Raw genomic sequence first — 23728 nt, forward strand, 5'->3', positions numbered from 1 at the left:
ACAGATAAGCTATCACTATTAGTAAGTGATAATGTGTTGTTACCTGTCAATCGATGTTGAAAATTGTAAAACAGTAATAACCCTTTAAGGAAATAGATTTGGGGCTGCTCCTGTTGGGACTGACCCTACTTTTGGCCCAAGCCAAGAGTTATTAGGCACAGCTTTCCATTTTGGTACATTGCCATATCTGGTAATTACGGTTGAGCGGACCCAAGGATGTTCGGGTTTGCCGGGTCCGTCTAAACTTCGGGCACTTGTCTGTGATTACCCCCCCCTGCCATGCTAAACACACACGTTCGGACAATACACTTGCTGCAGGGCAGGCCAGCACCTCCAAGGCATAAAGGGCAAGCTCAGGCCATGTGCCTAATTTGGAGACCCAGAAGTTGAATGGGGCAGACCCATCAGTCCGTACGTGTAGGCATGCGCACACATACTGCTCCACCATGTTGCTGAAATGCTGCCTCCTGCTAAAAGGTTCTGTATCAGCTGGTGGTGCTGGTTGTTGTGGTGTGCTGACAAAGCTTTTCCACATTTCGGCCATGCTAACCCTGCCTTCTGAGGTGATTGCAATACCCCAGCTGCGCTGGCGACTTCTTCCTCCCCCTTCTCTGCCTTCGCCTTGTGCTTCCACTGAGCCCCCGCTGACAAGTACGAATGTCATCAGCAGTTCGTCTACCAGCGTGCGCTTGTACTCGCGCATCTTCCCATCATGCTCCAGTGACGGAATTAAGGACAGTACGTTGTCCTTGTAGCAGGGATCCAGCAGGGTGGCCACCCAGTAATCAGCACCGGTTAGAATGTGGGCAACTCGGTGGTCATTTTGCAGGCTGCCCAGAGGCAACGACAAGCTGTCCTCTGTGGGAGGTGTATCCTTCTATTCCTCCTGTGCCACATCCTCTTCCATCATCGCCCAAAGTGTTTTTTCAAGGAGACATAGAAGTGGGATAGTAACGCTGAGGACTGCGTCATCGGTACTGGCCATGTTGGTGCAGTACTCGAAACAGCGCAACATGGCACACGTGTCCCGCATGGAGGCCCACTCATTGGTGGTGAAGTGGTGGTGTGCCGCAGAGCGACTCACCCGTGCGTGCTGCAGCTGAAACTCCACTATCACCTGCTGCTGCTCGCACAGTCTCACCAGAGTGTGCAAGGTGAAGTTCCACCTTGTGGGTACGTCGCATATGAGGCGGTGAGCGGGAAGGTCGAAGTTACGCTGCAGTGCAGACAGGCGATCAGCAGCAGGGTGAGAATGCCGAAAGCTCGCACAGACGGACTGCACTTTCTGCAGCAGCTCTGACATATCGGGGTAATTTTTCAGGAACCTCTGCACCACCAAATTCAGCACAGGGATGTGCATCAAACCTGCTAGCCCCAGAGCTGCTACAAGATTTCGCCCTTTATCACACACCACCAGGCCAGGCTTGAGGCTAAGCGGCACCAACCACTCATCGGTCTGTTGTTCTATGCCTGTCCACAGCTCCTGCTCGGTGTGGGGTTTTTCCCCTAAATAGATGAGTTTCAAAACAGCCTGCTGTCGTTTCCCCCTGGCTGTGCTGAAGTTGGAGGTGAAGGTGTTACGCTGACCTGATGAGGAGGCGGTAGAGGAGGAAGCAGAGTAGGAGGGGGAGGTAACAGGAGGCAACGAGAAATGTCCTGCTATCCTCCTCAGTTCCAGCCGCCACAGCATTTACCCAGTGTGCAGTCAGAGATATAACGTCCCTACCCATGCTTACTGGTCCACGTATTGGTAGTTATGTGGACCTTGCCACAGATGGCGCTGCGAAGTGCACACCTGATTTTGTCTGCAACTTGGTTGTGCAGGGCAGGGATGGCTCGCCTGGAAAAGTAGTGGTGGCTGGGAACCACATACTGTGGGACAGCCACCGCCATAAGGTTTTTAAAAGTCTCTGTCTCCACGAGACAGAATAACAGCATTTCAAAGGCCAGGAATTTTGAAATGCTGGCATTTAGGGCCAGGGATCGCGGGTGGGTAGGGGGGTACTTCCTCTTTCTCTCCAGTGTTTGGGGGATGGACAGCTGAGCACTTCCATGGGACAGTGTGGACATGCTGGGTGACAGTGGTGGAGATGGTGGTATTGCTGCCACATACTCTGTTTGCGGGGTGGCAGGTGCCACTGTCACTCCAGAGGGGGGGGGGGGAAGAGGCTGAGACCGCAGCAGAAGAGGAAGCAAGAGGACCCTGAGATCTTATGTGGTTTTTCAGGTTTGTACTCCACTGCAGCTCGTGCTTTGCATTTAGATGCTTGGTCATGCATGTGGTGCTTAGGTTTAGAACATTTATGCCTCGCTTCAAGCTCTGATTGCACAGAGTGCAAACCACTTGCGTCTTGTCGTCAGCAAATTGTCTGAAGAACTGCCACGCCAGGGAACTCTTTGGAGCTGGATTTGGTGTGTTTAGTCCCTGGGTGAAGTGGGCAGTAGGAGTCATACTGGCTAAGGGACAGCCACTCTGCTTTTGCACCCTGCTCTCTTTTGCTGTGCAGCTGGCGCTGTGTGACCACCACCTCTTCCTCCGAACTGCACACGTCACTCGCATGACCATTTGGGGTCTAGGACCTCATCATCCTCCACATCATCTTCCACCCACTCCATTTGGGGTTTAGGACCTCATCATTCTCCACATCATTTTCCACCCACTCTTCACGCCTGCCCTCCTTGCCGGTCTGCACATGGCAGAAAGCCACAGCAGTTGGCCCCTGTGTTTCGTCTTTATCAGAGACGTGCTGCGGTGGTCCTCCCATGTCCACATCCTGAAACATAAGTTGTTGGGCATTAGTGCATTTAATCTCTTCCACTTCTGGGTCAAGGCTATGTGGATTGTCCACGGAAACCCCGCCAGCAGAGTTATCAAAAAGCATAAGAGACTGCTGCATGACTTGAGAGACAGATGCCCATGGGCTTCAGGTGCCAACTCTGCGCTTTCAGCAGGGGACCGGGTGGGAGACAATGTAAAGGAACTGGAGGCACTGTCAGCCAACCAATCTACTACAGCCTCTACTTTTTCTGGCCTCACTATTCATACATCAGTATTCAAGCCTACAAAATGATGCTGAATGTCCTGTCACCTACGTGCACCTGAGGAAGGTGTTTCATTTGGGCGTGTAGCTGGCACAGATCGACCACATCCTCTCCCTGCAACAGGAGCTCCACCAGTACCAACACCACCATGACCAGGGCCATGGCCCTTATTTGATTCTCTCCTCAATCTTTGAGGTCACCCACCAAACTAACAGATTAACTATATTAATTTTGATGTCACGTATGCAGTGCAGGTGTACCTCACACCAAAAATGGGTATATGTGACCCACCGAACTAACAGACGGATTAACTATATTCATTAACCTGTCACATATGCAGTGCAGTGTACCTTACACAAAAAATGGGTATATGTCACACACCAATCTAACAGACGGATTAACTATATTAATTTCCCTGTTGTGTATAAAGTGTAGGTGTACCTCACACCAAAAATGGGTATATGTCACCGGCCGAACTAAGTCAGATTAACTATAATAATTTCCCTGTCACGTATGCAGTGCACATGTATCTCACACCAAAAATGGGTATATTTCATCCATCGAACTAACAGTCGGATTAACTATTATATTTTTGTGTCGGGGTACAAAAATGGTGCATTGCTCCCACAAAAAAAATCACTGTAGGTCACCCAGAGAATTAACAGCCAGATTAATTATTATATTTCTGTGTCGAGGTACAAAGATGGTGCATTGCACCCACAAAAATTTGCTATAGGTCACTCACAGAATTAACAGCCAGATTTATTATTACCGTATATTTCTGTGTCAGGGGTGCAAAGCTGGTGTATTGCACACACAAAAAATAATTATAGGTCACCCACAAAACAAATAGCCAGATCCCTAACACTCTCCCTCGCTTCAGCTGCCTGCTTCCTGTCCCTGCACACTCAGAGCTGATGGGTGATGCTACACGTGATCCAGCTTTTATAGAGGCTGGGTTACATGATGCACTGGCCAATCACAGCCATGCCATTACTAGGCATGGCTGTAATGGCTTCTAAGTGGCCACAGCTTAAAAGCTCGTTGATTGGCTGTCCTACAGCCTTTCAAAAGTTTTATTAAATGCCCGAACACTGAACTCAAACCCGAACTTTTCCGGCAAAGTTCAGGTCCGGGTACCCGAATTCGCAAAGTTCGGTACGGACCCGAACTTTACAGTTCGGGTTCGCTCAACACTACTGGCTGAGATTCCTCACAGAAGGCATAAACATATAGCTTGGAATGACATTGTTTGGCAACAACTTAAGAGGCACAAACAAACGTATTGTCCCTGATTAGAAAAACAAGGATCTGCTTTTTTCAGATGCAGCACCACTCTTGCCTGAGCTGCGATAACACGGGCAAGAGGGCTGCAAAAAAAAAATTCTTTGCAAATCCTGGAAAAAATCTTTAAAGCATATCCTCATCGGTCTGGCCAGGTGACAGATTTCTTTTAACCCCTTCCCGACCAGCGCTGTAATAGTACGGCGCTACGGGAAGTCACGGGAAGATACAAGTGAGGGACATGAACATGTGGAGTCACTGTTGGTAGAGATACATGGAGCTAAAAACAATAATAAATGACTAATAGGAGTTTACTATAAACCACCTAATATACCAGAGTCCACAGAAAATCTACTACTAAAAGAGATAGACAAGGCGGCAAATCATAATGAGGTGGTTATTATGGGGGACTTTAACTACCCAGATATAGACTGGGAAACTGAAACTTGTATCTCTCATAAAGGAAACAGGTTCTTGGCAATAACCAAAGACAATTGTCACGGGGTTCCGAAGGTGCACTCGGTCCCCCATTGCCCGCAGAACTGTTGCTTAGCTTTTGGAATGAGGTTCTGTGTTTGACCTCATTCCCAGGGCGGCTTTACTAGCTGGGTGGCTCCCTGCTCCTAGTCTGCCTTGAGCGCCGAGCTGATCACTCGGTGCTCGACTGGTTGGTCTGTCGGTCATGTGATGCTGGCCACGTCACATGACCCTCACTCCCCACTATAAATACAGGCAGCCTGCTGGCTACAGGTTGCCTGTTAATTTCTAGGCTCCTGGCTATTTGTTGGACTACTGAATATTTACCTGATCCTGTTCCCTGACGATCCTCTGCCTGCTCCTCCTGTACTGCGCATACATCCTGGTATTGTGACCTCGGCTCCCACCTGACTACTCTCTTAGGACTCCTCTTGTACTTCGCTACTCTCCTGGTATTTGACCCCGGCTTCTCCTGACCATTCTTTGCTTAATCCGTTGTACTGCGTAGCTCTCTTGGTTCTGACCCGGTCCGTTCATGTTCCGTATTTTGTCTTGTCTGTCTTCCCTGCACATATCCTAAGTTAGGGATTGCCGTCCAGTTGTCCCCTGTCATCAGGACTCGTGAGGCAAGTAGGCAGGGCCAGGGGTGAGGGTGGAGCGCAGTGGTCACTACCCTTCCCCCTGTGTGTGTGTGGACGTGACCGTTACAACAATTACCTCTCCCAAATGGTTCAGGATCTGACTAGAGGGACGGCCATACTGGACTTAGTATTAACCAATAGGCCTGACAGAACAACAGACGTGCAGGTTGGGGGACACCTGGGAAATAGTGACCATAAAGTAATAACCTTCCAATTATCATTCAAAAGAACGTTTCTACAGGGAGGAACAAAAATACCAAACTTCAAAAAAGCTAAATTTAGCCAACTAAGAGAGGCCATAGGCCTAACTAACTGGGACAAAGTCCTCCAAAATAAAAATACAGCCACAAAATGGGATATCTTTAAAAGCATCCTAAAATCTCATTGTGAGAGGTACATACCGAATGGGAATAAAAGGTTAAGGAACAAAAAGAAACCAATGTGGATAAATAGAACTGTAAAGAAAGCAATAAATGACAAAAAGAAAGCATATAAATCACTAAAACAGGAGGGTAGCACGGAAGCACTGAAAAACTGTAAGAAAAAAAATAGAACATGTAAAAAACAGCAAAGCAAATATTTTTTTCTCCAGTGTATTCACTAAGGAAAATAAACTGTCAGATGACATGCAGAATGTAAAAATAAATTCCCCATTAAAAGTGTCTTGTCTGACCCAGGAAGAAGTACATCAGCGACTTAAAAAGATTAAAATAGACAAATCGCCAGGACCGGATGGCATACACCCCCGTATCCTAAGGGAATTAAGTAATGTCATAGCCAGACCCTTATTTCTGATATTTGCGGACTCTATACTGACAGGGAATGTCCCACAGGATTGGCGCATGGCAAATGTGGTGCCAATAATAAAAGGGTCCAAAAACAGAGCCTGGAAACTATAGGCCGGTAAGTTTAACATATGTGGTGGGTAAACAGTTTGAAGGTTTTCTAAGAGATGCTATCTTAGAGCATCTCAATGGAAATAAGCAAATAACGCCATATCAGCATGGCTTCGTGAGGGATCGGTCATGCCAAACTAATTTAATCAGTTTCTATGAGGAGGTAAGTTCTAGACTTGACAGCGGCGAATCAATGGATGTCGTATATCTGGACTTCTCCAAAGCATTTGACACTGTACCACATAAAAGGTTAGTATATAAAATGAGAATGCTCGGACTGGGAGAAAACGTCTGTATGTGGGTAAGTAACTGGCTCAATAATAGAAAACAGAGGGTGGTTATTAATGGTACACACTCAGATTGGGTCACTGTCACTAGTAGGGTACCTCAGGAGTCAGTATTGGGCCCTATACTCTTCAATATCTTTATTAATGATCTTATAGAAGGCTTGCATAGTAAAGTGTCAATTTTCGCAGATGACACTAAACTGTGTAAAGTAATTAACACTGAAGAGGACAGTATACTACTACAGAGGGATCTGGATAGATTGGAGGCTTGGGCAGATAAGTGGCAGATGAGGTTTAACACTGACAAATGTAAAGTTATGCACATGGGAAGGAATAATGCAAGTCACCCATACATACTAAATGGTAAAACACTCGGTAACACTGACATGGAAAAGGATCTAGGAATTATAATAAACAGCAAACTAAGCTGCAAAAAACATTGTCAGGCAGCTGCTGCCAAGGCCAATAAGATAATGGGTTGCATCAAAATGGGCATAGATGCCCGTGATAAGAACATAGTCCCATGGGTGTAGGAACCCCCAAAAATCTGGGGGGGACAGCATTTTTGCTCGCCGGGTATAAACTTACAGTTCTGAAGACTCAGGGGTGCTGGCTTGGCCGGGCAGAAGGAATGTGGGAGACTGTGAGGCCTTTTTCTCCAAGCTGCTCCGGATCAGTGCTCTGGGCAGCTGGGCTCCGGGCTGGAAGTGGGCACAATAAGAAAAAAATATTTTTCATTACACCTCAGGTCAGACCACCAATCAGACCCCCAATGTTAATCAGACCTCAGCTAACAGCCCCAATAAGATCCCCAATGTTAATAATACCTCAGATCACACCTCAGCTCAGACCCCAATATGAATGACCCCCAATCAGACCTCAAATAAGAGCCCCATGCCTCATAGCAGCCCCCAGTGCCTCTCATCAGCCCCCCCCCGGGGGCCTCTCATCAGCCAGTAATAACAGAACCCCCCCCCCAATCATGTGCCAGTAATAACATACCCCCCCCCAATCATGTGCCAGTAATAACAGACCCCCTCAATCATGTGCCAGTAATAACAGACCCCCCAATCATGTGCCAGTAATACCAGACCCCCCAATCATGTGCCAGTAATACCAGACCCCCCCCCCAAATTCCCCAATCATGCGCCAGTATAATACCAGACCCCCAATCATGTGCCAGTAATACCAGACCCCCCAATCATGTGCCAGTAATACCAGACCCCCCGCCCAATTCCCCAATCATGTGCCAGTATAATACCAGACCCCCCAATCATGTGCCAGTAATAACAGACCCCCCCAATCATGTGGCAGTATTGTAATACCAGACCAGACCCCCCAATCATGTGCCACTATACCAGAACCCCCCCAATCATGTGCCAGTAATACCAGACCCCCCAATCATGTGCCAGTAATACCAGACCCCCCCAATCATGTGCCAGTAATACCAGACCCCCCCCCAAATTCCCCAATCATGTGCCAGTATAATACCAGACCCCCCAATCATGTGCCAGTAATACCAGACCCCCCCCCAATCATGTGCCAGTAATACCAGACCCCCCCCCCCAATCATGTGCCAGTAATACCAGACCCCCCCAATCATGTGCCAGTAATACCAGACCCCCCCAATCATGTGCCAGTAATACCAGACCCCCCCCCCCCAATCTGTGCCAGTAATTCCAGGGCCCCCCCAAATACCCCAATCATGTGCCAGCCCAGTATAATACCAGGGCCCCCCAAATTCCCCAATCATGTGCCAGTATAATACCAGACCCCCCCCAATCATGTGGCAGTAATACCAGACCCCCCCCCAAATTCCCCAATCATGTGCCAGTATAATACCAGACCCCCCAATCATGTGCCAGTAATACCAGACCCCCCCCAATCATGTGCCAGTAATACCAGACCCCCCCCCAATCATGTGCCAGTAATACCAGACCCCCCCAATCATGTGCCAGTAATACCAGACCCCCCCAATCATGTGCCAGTAATACCAGACCCCCCCCCCCCAATCTGTGCCAGTAATTCCAGGGCCCCCCCAAATACCCCAATCATGTGCCAGCCCAGTATAATACCAGGGCCCCCCAAATTCCCCAATCATGTGCCAGTATAATACCAGCCCCCCCCCAATCATGTGGCAGTAATACCAGCCCCCCCCCCAAATTCCCCAATCATGTGCCAGTATAATACCAGACCCCCCCAATCATGTGCCAGTAATACCAGACGGTCCAGTAATACCAGACCCACCCAATCATGTGCCAGTATTGTAATACCAGACCAGACCCCCCCAATCATGTGGCAGTAATACCAGACAGACCCCTCAATCATGTGGCACCAGTAATACCAGACACCCCCCCAATCTGTGCCAGTAAGAACAGACCCCCTCAATCATGTGCCAGTAATAACAGACCCCCCAATCATGTGCCAGTAATACCAGACCCCCCCAATCATGTGCCAGTAATACCAGACCCCCCCCCCCAAATTCCCCAATCATGTGCCAGTATAATACCAGACCCCCAAATTCCCCAATCATGTGCCAGCCCAGTATAATACCAGGGCCCCCCCAAATTCCCCAATCATGTGCCAGTATAATAACAGTGCCCCCCTTTTATGTGCCAACTAATTATTGTATATAGTAAAAAAAAAATGAACACTTATACTTACCTCGGCTCTTTGGAGCGATGCGATGCAGGCCTCTTCCAGCCTGTGTCCTGACTCCAACTCTGTACGGCTCAGGCCGGCGCGATGACGTCATTGCGCCGCCTACGCCGGCCTCTGATAGGCTGCCGGCCTAGTAGTGCCGGCAGCCTATCAGAGGAACAGGAAAGGGACACACCTCCCTGCCCTGCTCCTCTGCAGCCTTCTGTTTGTATCGCTGTCCTGAGGACAGCGATATAAACGGATCACCATGGAGATGAGCGCTTAGATTCCCCAATGGAAGCGCTCATCTCAGTGCCTGCCCCGCCGCACACTGCCTGCCGCCGCCGGCCCGCCGCACACAGACACTGCCGCTGGCCTGGCTGGAGCCTGGGGGGGATTTGACCAAACCTGTCCCCCCCCGCATTATTTCCTGGGGGGGATCCGTCCCCCCCGCTTCCTACGCCCATGCATAGTCCTACCACTTTGCAATCGCTAGTCAGACCACACATGGAGTACTGTGTACAGTTCTGGGCTCCTGTAAACAAGGCAGACATAGCAGAGCTGGAGAGGGTCCAGAGGAGGGCAACTAAAGTAATAACTGGAATGGGGCAGACTACAGTACCCCGAATGATTATCAAAATTAGGGTTATTCACTTTAGAAAAAAGACGACTGAGGGGAGATCTAATTAACATGTATAAATATATCAGGGGTCAGTACAGAGATCTCTCCCATCATCTATTTATCCCCAGGACTGTGACTGTGACGAGGGGACATCCTGTGCGTCTGGAGGAAAGAAGGTTTGTACACAAACATAGAAAAGGATTCTTTACGGTAAGAGCAGTGAGATTATGGAACTCTCTGCCTGAGGAGGTGGTGATGGTGAGTACAATAAAGGAATTCAAGAGGGGCCTGGATGTATTTCTGGAGCGTAATAATATTACAGGCTATAGCTACTAGAGAGGGGTCGTTGATCCAGGGAATTATTCTGATTGCCTGATTGGAGTCGAGAAGGAATTTTTTATTCCCCTAAAATGGGGAAAATTGGCTTTTACCTCACAGTTTTTGTTATTTTTCCTTCCTCTTGATCAACTTGCAGGATGACAGGCCGAACTGGATGGACAAATGTATTTTTTTCCTCTTTATGTACTATGTTACTATGTTACTTCCTGACCAGTGTCGTAGTATGGCGCGCTAATTGAGCGGCTGCAGGAGCTGCGCCTGCCCGATCAGCTGCAGGGGACCGGCTGTTCCCATTAATCGGAACCCTGCTGTATGCGCCGGCATCTGTGAAAACACTGATGCCGGCACATTAACCCTCACTATGCCGCGGTCAGCGCTGTGCGGGGTGTGTGGAGGGAGGGAGCTTCCACAGGCATTAGGGCTGCCTTCCATGTAAGCCTGTGAGATCCAGCCCCTGGATCTCACAGGCAGGAAGGCTGTAAGTGTATTACAGTGTGTAATACACTTACAGCCAATGCATTACATTACAGAAGTATTGTAATGCATTGTACATGGGATCAGACCACCAAAAGTTGTGGGGGGGGGAAACAAAAAAAGTTTAAAAAAAAGTTAAAATAAATTTTTGCATAATAAAAATAAAAGTTTTAAGTAAAAAAGAAAAAGCATTCTTTTCCCATAATTAAGTAATAAAAATTTTTTTAAAAAGAAAGGAGGAAAAGTATGCATATTACGGTAAGTATTGACGCATCCATATAGACCGGATTTATAAAAATATCACATGATCCACCTTGTCAGTTGAATGCAGTAAATAGCCATTTTTGGTCACCTTCTATCACAAAAAGTGTAATACCAAGCGATCAAAAAGGCATATTTAGCCCAAAATGGTACCAATCAAACCGCCATCTCATCCCACAAAAAATGAGACCCTAAGACAATCGACAGAAAAAAAAAAGAATAGGGCAGTCAGAAAATGGCAACACAAGATTCCATTCTGTTCAAAAATGCATTTAGTGTGTAAAACTTAACAAAAATTAAAATAATAGACATATTAGCTATCGTCACATCCATAACAACCTGCTCTATAAAAATATCACATGAGATGTCCCTCAGGTGAATGCTGTAAAAAAAAAAAATTTTAAACTATGCCAAAACAGCTATTTTTTGTCACCTTGTCATACCAAGCGATCAAAAAATCTTATGTACCCTAAAATGGTACCAATGAAAAGTTAAATGGTACCAATGAAAACCTAAAAAAATGAGCCCCCATATATGACAATCACTCAAAAAATACTAATCAATGGTGCCCATAAACCAATCCATCAAAATATGCGCTGCAAAAGCCATATGGTGCTCCTTCTGTTCTGAGTCCTGCCATGTGCCCCCACAGCAGTTTACCACCACATATGGGTTGTTGCCGTATTCAGGAGAAAATGGGTAACACATTTTGGGTGCTTATTCTCCTGTTACCCCTTGTGAAAATGAAAAATTTGGGGCTAAAGTAACATTTTATTGTAAGAAATGAAACTTTTCATTTTCACAGCCAAGTGTTTTCAAATTTTGTAAAAAGCTTAGGGGGTCAAAGTGCTCAGTACGCCCCTTAACCACCTCAGCCCCCAGTGCTTAAACACCCTGAAAGACCAGGCCACTTTTTACACTTCTGACCTACACTACTTTCACCATTTATTGCTCGGTCATGCAACTTACCACCCAAATGAATTTTACCTCCTTTTCTTCTCACTAATAGAGCTTTCATTTGGTGGTATTTCATTGCTGCTGACATTTTTACTTTTTTTGTTATTAATCGAAATTTAACGATTTTTTTGCAAAAAAATGACATTTTTCACTTTCAGTTGTAAAATTTTGCAAAAAAAATGACATCCATATATAAATTTTGCTCTAAATTTATTGTTCTACATGTCTTTGATAAAAAAAAAATGTTTGGGTAAAAAAAAAATGGTTTGGGTAAAAGTTATAGCGTTTACAAACTATGGTACAAAAATGTGAATTTCCGCTTTTTGAAGCAGCTCTGACTTTCTGAGCACCTGTCATGTTTCCTGAGGTTCTACAATGCCCAGACAGTACAAACACCCCACAAATGACCCCATTTCGGAAAGTACACACCCTAAGGTATTCGCTGATGGGCATAGTGAGTTCATAGAACTTTTTATTTTTTGTCACAAGTTAGCGGAAAATGATGATTTTTTTTTTTTTTTTTTTTTCTTACAAAGTCTCATATTCCACTAACTTGTGACAAAAAATAAAAACTTCCATGAACTCACTATGCCCATCACGAAATACCTTGGGGTCTCTTCTTTCCAAAATGGGGTCACTTGTGGGGTAGTTATACTGCCCTGGCATTCTAGGGGCCCAAATGTGTGGTAAGGAGTTTGAAATCAAATTCTGTAAAAACTGACCAGTGAAATCCGAAAGGTGCTCTTTGGAATGTGGGCCCCTTTGCCCACCTAGGCTGCAAAAAAGTGTCACACATCTGGTATCTCCGTATTCAGTAGAAGTTGGGGAATGTGTTTTGGGGTGTCATTTTACATATACCCATGCTGGGTGAGATAAATATCTTGGTCAAATGCCAACTTTGTATAAAAAAAATGGGAAAAGTTGTCTTTTGCCAAGATATTTCTCTCACCCAGCATGGGTATATGTAAAAAGACACCCCAAAACACATTCCCCAACTTCTCCTGAATACGGAGATACCAGATGTGTGACACTTTTTTGCAGCCTAGGTGGGCAAAGGGGCCCATATTCCAAAGAGCACCTTTCGGATTTCACTCGTCATTTTTTACAGAATTTGATTTCAAACTCCTTACCACACATTTGGGCCCCTAGAATGCCAGGGCAGTATAACTACCCCACAAGTGACCCCATTTTGGAAAGAAGAGACCCCAAGGTATTCGCTGATGGGCATAGTGAGTTCATGGAAGTTTTTATTTTTTGTCACAAGTTAGTGGAATATGAGACTTTGTATGAAAAAAAAAAATATATAAAAAAAATCATCATTTTCCACTAACTTGTGACAAAAAATAAAAAATTCTAGGAACTCGCCATGCCCCTCACGGAATACCTTGGGGTGTCTTCTTTCCAAAATGGGGTCACTTGTGGGGTAGTTATACTGCCCTGGCATTTTCCAGGGGCCCTAATGTGTGGTAAGTAGGTAAATGACCAGTGAAATCCAAAAGGTGCTCTTTGGAATATGGGCCCCTTTGCCCACCTAGGCTGCAAAAAAGTGCCACACATGTGGTATCTCCGTACTCAGGAGAAGTTGGGGAATGTGTTTTGGGGTGTCTTTTTACATATACCCATGCTGGGTGAGAGAAATATCTTGGCAAAAGACAACTTTTCCCATTTTTTTATACAAAGTTGGCATTTGACCAAGATATTTATCTCACCCAGCATGGGTATATGTAAAATGACACCCCAAAACACATTCCCCACCTTCTCCTGAGTACGGAGATACCAGATGTGTGACACTTTTTTGCAGCCTAGGTGGGCAAAGGGGCCCATATTCCAAAGAGCACCTTTCGGATTTCACTCGTCATTTTTTACAGAATTTGATTTCAAACTCCTTACCACACATTTGGGCCCCTAAAATACCAGGGCATTATACCTACCCCACAAGTGACCCCATTTTGGAAAGAATAGACCCCAAGGTATTCGCTGATGGGCATAGTGAGTTCATGGAAGTTTTTATTTTTTGTCACAAGTTAGTGGAATATGAGACTTTGTATGAAAAAAAAATAAATAAAAAAAATCATCATTTTCCACTAACTTGTGACAAAAAATAAAAAATTCTAGGAACTCGCCATGCCCCTCACAGAATGCCTTGGGGTGTCTTCATTCCAAAATGGGGTCACTTGTGGGGTAGTTATACTGCCCTGGCATTTTCCAGGGGCCCTAATGTGTGGTAAGTAGGTAAATGACCAGTGAAATCCGAAAGGTGCTCTTTGGAATATGGGCCCCTTTGCCCACCTAGGCTGCAAAAAAGTGTCACACATCTGGTATCTCCGTACTCGGGAGAAGTTGGGGAATGTGTTTTGGGGTGTCTTTTTACATATACCCATGCTGGGTGAGAGAAATATCTTGGCAAAAGACAACTTTTCCCATTTTTTTATACAAAGTTGGCATTTGACCAAGATATTTATCTCACCCAGCATGGGTATATGTAAAATGACACCCCAAAACACATTCCCCAACTTCTCCTGAGTACGGCGATACCAGATGTGTGACACTTTTTTGCAGCCTAGATGCGCAAAGGGGCCCAAATTCCTTTTAGGAGGGCATTTTTAGACATTTGGATACCAGACTTCTTCTCACGCTTTGGGGCCCCTAGAATGCCAGGGCAGTATAAATACCCCACATGTGACCCCATTTTGGAAAGAAGACACCCCAAGGTATTCAATGAGGTGCATGGCGAGTTCATAGAAATTTTTTTTTTTTGGCACAAGTTAGCGGAAATTGATATTTTTTATTTTTTTCTCACAAAGTCTCCCGTTCCGCTAACTTGGGACAAAAATTTCAATCTTTCATGGACTCAATATGCCCCTCACGGAATACCTGGGGGTGTCTTCTTTCCGAAATGGGGTCACATGTGGGGTATTTATACTGCCCTGGCATTCTAGGGGCCCTAAAGCGTGAGAAGAAGTCTGGAATATAAATGTCTAAAAAATTTTACGCATTTGGATTCCGTGAGGGGTATGGTGAGTTCATGTGAGATTTTATTTTTTGTCACAAGTTAGTGGAATATGAGACTTTGTAAGAAAAAAAAATAATAATTCCGCTAACTTGGGCCAAAAAAATGTCTGAATGGAGCCTTACAGGGGGGTGATCAATGACAGGGGGGTTGATCAATGACAGGGGGGTTGATCAATGACAGGGGGGTTGATCAATGACAGGGGGGTTGATCAATGACAGGGGGGGTGATCAATGACAGGGGGGGTGATCAATGACAGGGGGGGTGATCAATGACAGGGGGGGTGATCAATGACAGGGGGGGTGATCAATGACAGGGGGGGTGATCAATGACAGGGGGGGTGATCAGGGAGTCTATATGGGGTGATAACCACAGTCATTTATCACGCCCGTGTAAGGCTTCATTCAGACGTCCGGATGCGTTTTGCGGATCCGATCCATCTATCAGTGGATCCGTAAAAATCATGCGGACGTCTGAATGGAGCTTTACAGGGGGGTGATCAATGACAGGGGGGTAATCAATGACAGGGGGGTGATCAGGGAGTCTATATGGGGTGATCACCACAGTCATTGATCATGCCCCTGTAAGGCTTCATTCAGACGTCCGGATGCGTTTTGCGGATCCGATCCATCTATCAGTGGATCCGTAAAAATCATGCGGACGTCTGAATGGAGCTTTACAGGGGGGTAATCAATGACAGGGGGGTGATCAGGGAGTCTATATGGGGTGATAACCACAGTCATTGATCATGCCCCTGTAAGGCTTCATTCAGACGTCCGGATGCGTTTTGCGGATCCGATCCATCTATCAGTGGATCCGTAAAAATCATGCGGACGTCTGAATGGAGCTTTACAGGGGGGTGATCAATGACAGGGGGGTAATCAATGACAGGGGGGTGATCAGGGAGTCTATATGGGGTGATCACCACAGTCATTGATCATGCCCCTGTAAGGCTTCATTCAGACGTCCGGATGCGTTTTGCGGATCCGATCCATCTATCAGTGGATCCGTAAAAATCATGCGGACGTCTGAATGGAGCTTTACAGGGGGGTAATCAATGACAGGGGGGTGATCAATGACAGGGGGGTGATCAGGGAGTCTATGTGGGGTGATAACCACAGTCATTGATCATGCCCCTGTAAGGCTTCATTCAGACATCCGGATGCGTTTTGCGGATCCGATCCATCTATCAGTGGATCCGTAAAAATCATGCGGACATCTGAATGGAGCTTTACAGGGGGGTGATCAGGGAGTCTATATGGGGTGATCACCACAGTCATTGATCATGCCCCTGGAAGGCTTCATTCAGACGTCCGGATGCGTTTTGCGGATCCGATCCATCTATCAGTGGATCCGTAAAAATCATGCGGACGTCTGAATGGAGCTTTACAGGGGGGTAATCAATGACAGGGGGGTGATCAATGACAGGGGGGTGATCAGGGAGTCTATATGGGGTGATAACCACAGTCATTGATCATGCCCCTGTAAGGCTTCATTCAGACGTCCGGATGCGTTTTGCGGATCCGATCGATCTATCAGTGGATCCGTAAAAATCATGCGGACATCTGAATGGAGCTTTACAGGGGGGTGATCAATGACAGGGGGGTAATCAATGACAGGGGGGTGATCAGGGAGTCTATATGGGGTGATCAGGGGTGATTAGGGGTGATCAGGGGCTAATAAGGGGTTAATAAGTGACGGGGGGGGTGTAGTGTAGTGTAGTGGTGCTTGGTGGGACTTTACTGAGCTACCTGTGTCCTCTGGTGGTCGATCCAAACAAATGGGACCACCAGAGGACCAGGTAGCAGGTATATTAGACGCTGTTATCAAAACAGCGTCTAATATACCTGTTAGGGGTTAAAAAAAACACATCTCCAGCCTGCCAGCGAACGATCGCCGCTGGCAGGCTGGAGATCAACTCTCTTACCTTCCGTTCCTGTGAGCGCGCGCGCCTGTGTGCGCGCGTTCACAGGAAATCTCGCGTCTCGCGAGAGGACGCGCCGGCGCGTCCAGGAGGAATGAATCAACCACCTCCAGGACGCGTCTGTGCGTACAGCGGTCCGGAGGTGGTTAATATATTCTTTGAAGGGTGTAGTTTCCAAAATGGGGTCACTTTTTGAGGGTTTCCACTGTACGTCAGGGTCTCTTCAAATACAAAATGGTGCCCAAAAACCATTCTAGCAAAATCTGCCTCCAAAATCCATATGGCGCTTCTTTCCTTCTGACCAATGCCACGTGCCCATAGAGTAGTTTACCACCACATATAGGGTATTTCTGTAAACTGCAGAATCAGAGTAATGCATATTAAGGTTTAGTTTGCTGTTAACCCTTGCTGTGTTCCAAGGAAAAATTTATTAACATGAAAAATCTGCATAAAAAAAGAATTTTGGAAATTTCGCCTCCATTTTGCTTTAATTCTTATGGAACACCCAAAGGGTTAACTACGTTTGTAACAACAGTTTTTAATAATTTGAGGGGTTTAGTTTCTAAAATGGGGTCATTAATGGGTGGTTTCCATTGTGTAGGCCCCTCAAAATCACTTTATAACTGAATTGGTGCTTAAGAAAATGATTTTGGAAATTTTGTAAAAAATAAAAATAAAAAATGGCTTCTAAACTTCTAAGCCTTCTAACGTCCTAAAAAAATAAAATGACATGTACAAAATTATGCCAACATAAAGCAGACATATGGGGAATGATTACTGATAACTATTTTATGCGGCATTACTATCTGTCTTAAAAGTAGAGACATTCAAACTTAGAAAATTTAGAATTTTTCTAAATTTTGGGTAAATTTTGGATTTTTTTTAATTATAGGAAAAATATATTGACTCAAATTTAGCACTGCCATGAAGTACAATGTGTCACAAGAAAACAATCTCAGAATGGCTTGGATAAGTAAAAGTGTTCCAAAGTTATTACCACATAAAGTGACACATGTCGGATTTGCAAAAAATGGCCTGGGCAGGAAGGTGAAAACTGGCCCGGGGTAGAAAGGGTTAAGGATACTTGCCAGTAAACATAATTGTATAGTACTGAAGAGAGCCTCATTATTTCTGCTCATTTTGGCCTGAAAGTGCTGGAGCTGTCATTAAATGCAAGACATAATCCTGAACACTCATCTCTTCTGCTTCTTTACTTGACCCCACTTAATGTCTGGCAGCTGGCTAGCTTGTCCACATTAGAAAATGTGTTTCTTAGAAATTCATCGCATAAGCAAGTCCAGAAAAATCAGAACATGACTTATGGGGGTAAGAGCTGAACTAGTAAATGGGGGCGGGCACTCACAGACTGACTTGCTTCCACCGGCTTTACATTGCCTTGAGGGCTTATAAAAACTGGTTGACTAAGGATCCATGCACATGGCAGTATCCCAATGTTTCCATAACACTTAGATTTAGTACAAATACAATTGGAGTTTCAGTATGAACTCGTAGAATTCTATAGACGCTGTTTTTTTTTCTTATTAATCAGTGACTTTTAGTAAACTTTGAATAAACCTTTTTATTTTGTTTTATTTTTTCCTTTTATTGTAGATTGTACCTTATTTCTACTTAAACCAAACACCTACCTGTCATCTTAATCATCACATTTCTTTATAATGTGTTTTAATGGGAATTTTTTATTAAACAAATGAATGTTTGCAAAAATTCACAATGGACTCTTAATGTTACCTGACAAGCGTAAATAAACTAAAATAATCCTATCTAGATGGGAAAAGGCTTCTGTACATGCACCTGTGCAATCATAAACCCTGTGACAAGCACTTACTGCTTGAAAGGCTTTTAGCAGCGAAATTGATGTTTAACATGTATCCAGCATCTGCCTTTTTTCCTTTCTAGATTTCTTTTAGTAACTTAATAAATTGCAGATCTTGAGGTTTGGGAAAATAAAGCAGATGAGTGATGGTAGAATTTATAGTGAATTCCCAGGGCAAAATAATTACGATATAAACATAAGGTGAAAATAAATACAACTGCACTACCACATGTTATCCATCGGAGGTGCTGTACAGAAACCCCCAAACAAAACGGATCAGTGTTTGATCTTTTTCTACTGTCACTAGTGTGTTTCCATTCACTATTTGTGCAAGTCTCTTTCTCCTATGTGGTGCCCGTCTCAGGTAATTCTTCCTGCAGTAGGATTAGTGTGATCACAATTTTGTTCACAATAATTGGATAGATCAAATATAATTAGTTTTCTTTTATTAAAGTAATATTGGGAGTAATAGCAACGTTTCGGGCAGGACTCTGAGAATGCCCTTTATCAGGCTGGAAATACACAAGAAACAACAAAGCTTCAAAGGGAGTACATGGCATATGTGTAAAAAGGAGATAGTAGTAATGAAATTTTCCAAATTTTTTTCACGTTACACCCATAAACTTAAATGTATTTGATTACGATTTTATGTGATAGAAGAACACAAAGTAGCAAATATGTGTGAAGTGAAAAGAAAATGATAGATGGTTTTCAAAAGTTTTAATAAATAAAAATCTGGAAAGTGTGGCATGCATTTGTATTCAGCCCCCCCCCCCTCCCCCGTACTTTATAGGAACACCTTTTGCTACAATTACAGCTGCAAGTCTTTTGGGGTTATGTCAGTACCAGCTTTGAACCTCTGTTTGTATGTTAGCTTTAGGCCTCATGCACACGACCGTTGTGTGCATCCGTGGCCGTTGTGCCGTTTTCCGTTTTTTTTCGCGGACCCATTGACTTTCAATGGGTCCGTGGAAAAAACGGAAAATGCACCGTTTGGCAGCCGCATCCGTGAGCCGTGTTTCCTGGCCGTGAAAAAAATATGACCTGTCCTATTTTTTTCACGGCCAACGGTTCACGGACCCATTCAAGTCAATGGGTCCGTGAAAGAACACGGATGCACACAAGATTGGCATCCGTGTCCGTGATCCGTGGCCGTAGGTTAGTTTTTATACAGACGGATCCGAAGATCCGTCTGCATAAAAGCTTTTTCAAAGCTGAGTTTTCACTTCGTGAAAACTCAGAACCGACAGTATATTCTAACACAGAAGCGTTCCCATGGTGATGGGGACGCTTCTAGTTAGAATACACTACAAACTGTGTACAAGACTGCCCCCTGCTGCCTGGCAGCACCCGATCTCTTACAGGGGGCCGTGATCAGCACAATTAACCCCTTCAGGTGCGGCACCTGAAGGGGTTAATTGTGCTGATCACGGCCCCCTGTAAGAGATCAGGGCTGCCAGGCAGCAGTGGGCAGACCCTCCCCCCCCTCCCCAGTTTGAATATCATTGGTGGCCAGTGCGGCCCCCCCCCCCTCCCTCTATTGTAATAATTCGTTGGTGGCACAGTGTGCGCCCCCCCCCTCCCTCCCGCTATTGTAATAATTCGTTGGTGGCACAGTGTGCGCCCCCCATCGGCCCCCCCTCCCTCTATAGCATTAACAACATTGGTGGCCAGTGTGCGGCCTCCCATCTCTCCCCCCCCCCCATCATTGGTGGCAGCGGAGTTCCGATCGGAGTCCCAGTTTAATCGCTGGGGCTCCGATCGGTAACCATGGCAACCGGGACGCTACTACAGTCCTGGTTGCCATGGTTACTTAGCAATAGTACAATAGTAGAAGATTCATACTTACCTGCTCCAGGCTGCTGCTGCGATGTTCGTGTCCGGCCGGGAGCTCCACCTACTGGTAAGTGACAGGTCTGTGCGGCGCATTGCTAAATGAACTGTCACTTACTAGTAGGAGGAGCTCCCGGCCGGACACGAACCTCGCAGCTCCCAGGTAAAGTATGAATCTTTTACTATTGTACTATTGCTAGTAACCCGCTGCCACCAATGATCGGGGGGGGGGGGAGATGGGAGGCCGCACACTAGCCACCAATGTTGTTAATGCTATAGAGGGAGGGGGGGCCAATGGGGGGCGCACACTGTGCCACCAACGATTTATTACAATAGAGGGAGGAAGGGGGGGGGGCACACTGTGCCACCAACGAATTATTACAATAGAGGGAGGAGGGGGGGGGGCCGCACTGGCCACCAATGATATTCAAACTGGGGAGGGGGGGGTCTGCCCCCTGCTGCCTGGCAGCCCTGATCTCTTACAGGGGGATATGATAGTACAATTAACCCCTTCAGGTGCGGCACCTAAGGGGTTAATTGTGCTGATCACGGCCCCCTGTAAGAGATCGGATGCTGCTAGGCAGCAGGGGGCAGTCATGTACACAGTTTGTAGTATATTCTAACTAGAAGCGTCCCCATCACCATGGGAACGCCTCTGTGTTAGAATATACTGTCGGAAATGAGGTTTCACGATCTCACTCATATCCGACAGTATATTCTAACATAGAGGCGTTCCCATGGTGATGGGGACGCTTCAAGTTAAAATATACCATCGGTTTGGAGAAAACTCCGATCTGATGGTATAAAAGGGACTCCAGACTTTACATTGAAAGTCAATGGGGACGGATCCGTTTGAAATGGCACCATATTGTGTCAACGTCAAACGGATCCGTCCCCATTGACTTGCATTGTAATTCAGGACGGATCCGTTTGGCTCCGCACGGCCAGGCGGACACCAAAACGACTTTTTTTTCATGTCCGTGGATCCTCCAAAAATCAAGGAAGACCCACGGACGAAAAAACGGTCACGGATCACGGGAAAACGGAACCCCGTTTTGCGGACCGCAAAAAAATACGGTCGTGTGCATGAGGCCTTATGGATGTGCACCTGTGACTTTACATGTGCTAGTCTAAATTTTCTTGCAGTGTGCTTGGAGGGTAGCTGCCCAAGCACTCCCTGCCCATCTATCCGTGGCCTCTAAAGCGAGTATAAATATAGCTGCTTCCTACACCACCCTGAACATTGTGGAATAAAGTTAAGCTCAGGAGAGGCGGTTCTGTAAGGCCTCCTGCACACGGCCGTTTTTTTTTCCCGTTTACTGGCCGTTTTTTGCGTTCCGTATACGGTCCATATACGGAACCATTCATTTCAATGGTTCCGCAAAAAAAATGGAATGTACTCCGTATGCATTCCGTTTCCGTATTTCCGTTTTTCCGTTCCGTGTTAACATAGAACATGTCCTATTATTGCCCGCAAATCACGGTCCGTGGCTCCATTCAAGTCAATGGGTCCGCAAAAAAAACGGAACACATACGGAAATGCATCCGTATGTCTTCCATTTCCGTTCTGTTTTTTGCTGAACCATCTATTGAAAATGTTATGCCCAGCCCAATTTTATCTATGTAATTACTGTATACTGTATATGCCATACGGAAAAACGGAACGGAAAAACGGAACAGAAACGGAAACACAACGGAAACAAAAAACGGAACAACGGATCCGTGAAAAATGGACCGCAAAACACTGAAAAAGCCATACGGTCGTGTGCAATAGGCCTTAGTGTTAGATACCCATCTGCAGAAGCCAACTTGACGTAGGTAGATGGGCCCGACTCTCGTTTGATCAAAAATGTGCACAAAGAGCTTCCATTTTTCTTGTATAATAGGTATAGCACCACTGTAATCCAGAATAATCTCTAATCCCTAGTTCTATTGTTTGCATGTATAACAGCGTGCTGCCATATTTTGTTTGCTGTTTGCATGTTAGCTTTATGGATGTGCACCTGTGACTTTTACATTTTTGCCCATTCTTCTTTGCAGATTAGCTCAAGCTCTGTCAGATTGGATGGAGAGCGTCTGTGAATGGCAATTTTCAAGTCTTGCTTCAGAATCTCAATTCTAACACATGAATATGCTTTGCTCTAAACCATTCCATTGTAGCTCTGGCAGTATGTTTAGGGTTGTTTTCCTGCTGAAAGGCGAACCTCTGCCCAGTCTTAAGTCTTTTGCAGCCTCTACCAGGTTTTCCTCCAGGATTGCTCTGTATTTAGCTCCATCCATCTTCCCATAAACTCTGACTAGCTTTCCTGTCCGTGCTGAACAAAAGCATCCCCACAGAATGATGCTGCCACCAGCATATTTCACGGTGGGGATGGAGTGTTCAGGTTGATGCGCAGTGTTAGTTTTACCCCACACATAGTGTTTTGCATTTAGGCCAAAAATATAAACTTTGGTCTCATCTGACCAAAGCAGCTTCTTCCACGTTTGCTATGTCCCGTACATGACTTATGGCAAACTGCAAATGGGACTTCATATTGTTTTCTTTCTTCTTGCCACTGACCATGGGCCTCTTTAGTGATTCTCTGATAGTCAGTTTCGGTGGATGGCCATGTCTTGGTAGGTTTGCCGTTGTGCCACACTCCTTCCATTTTTGGATGATGGACTGAACAGTGCTCTGTGAGATGTTCAGAGCTTGGTTTATATAACCTAACCCTGCTTTACACTTCTCCACGACTTTATCCCTAACCTATCTAGTGTGCTCCTTGGTTTTCATGATGCTGTTTGATCACTAATGTTCACTAACAAACCTCTGACGCCATCACAGAACAGCTGTAGTTATACTGAGAATAAATTGCACACAGGTGGACTCTTTTTACCAATTAATTCACTTCTGAAGGCAATTGGTCTTTTATTTAGGGTACAGGGTGCTGAATACAAATTCACACAGATTTTTATTTATTAATATTATTTTGAAAACCATGTATCATTTTCTTTTCACTTCATACATACATACTTGCTACTTTGTGTTGGTCACATAAAATCCCAATAAAATACATTTACCGTAAATTTGTGGGCCTAACGTTAAAAAATACTATAAATGAATACTTTTTCAAGGCAGTGTAAATAGCAGTATCATTGCTAGTCCCAATAAGCAAAGTAAAGTATATCTACTAATAACCAAATGGCATATCTGTCTAGTTGTGCTGT

At 45.4% G+C, this 23728-nt stretch overlaps 1 protein-coding gene across 1 annotated transcript in view; it reads left to right on the plus strand.

Annotated features, from left to right (window-relative positions):
• TTC34 (tetratricopeptide repeat domain 34) overlaps window positions 1-23728 on the plus strand; it is a 176905-nt gene that overhangs the window by 150838 nt on the left and 2339 nt on the right. The window lies entirely within an intron of this gene.

The sequence above is a fragment of the Bufo bufo genome, chromosome 1 (assembly GCF_905171765.1).
Source record: "Bufo bufo chromosome 1, aBufBuf1.1, whole genome shotgun sequence".
Taxonomy (NCBI): domain Eukaryota; kingdom Metazoa; phylum Chordata; class Amphibia; order Anura; family Bufonidae; genus Bufo; species Bufo bufo.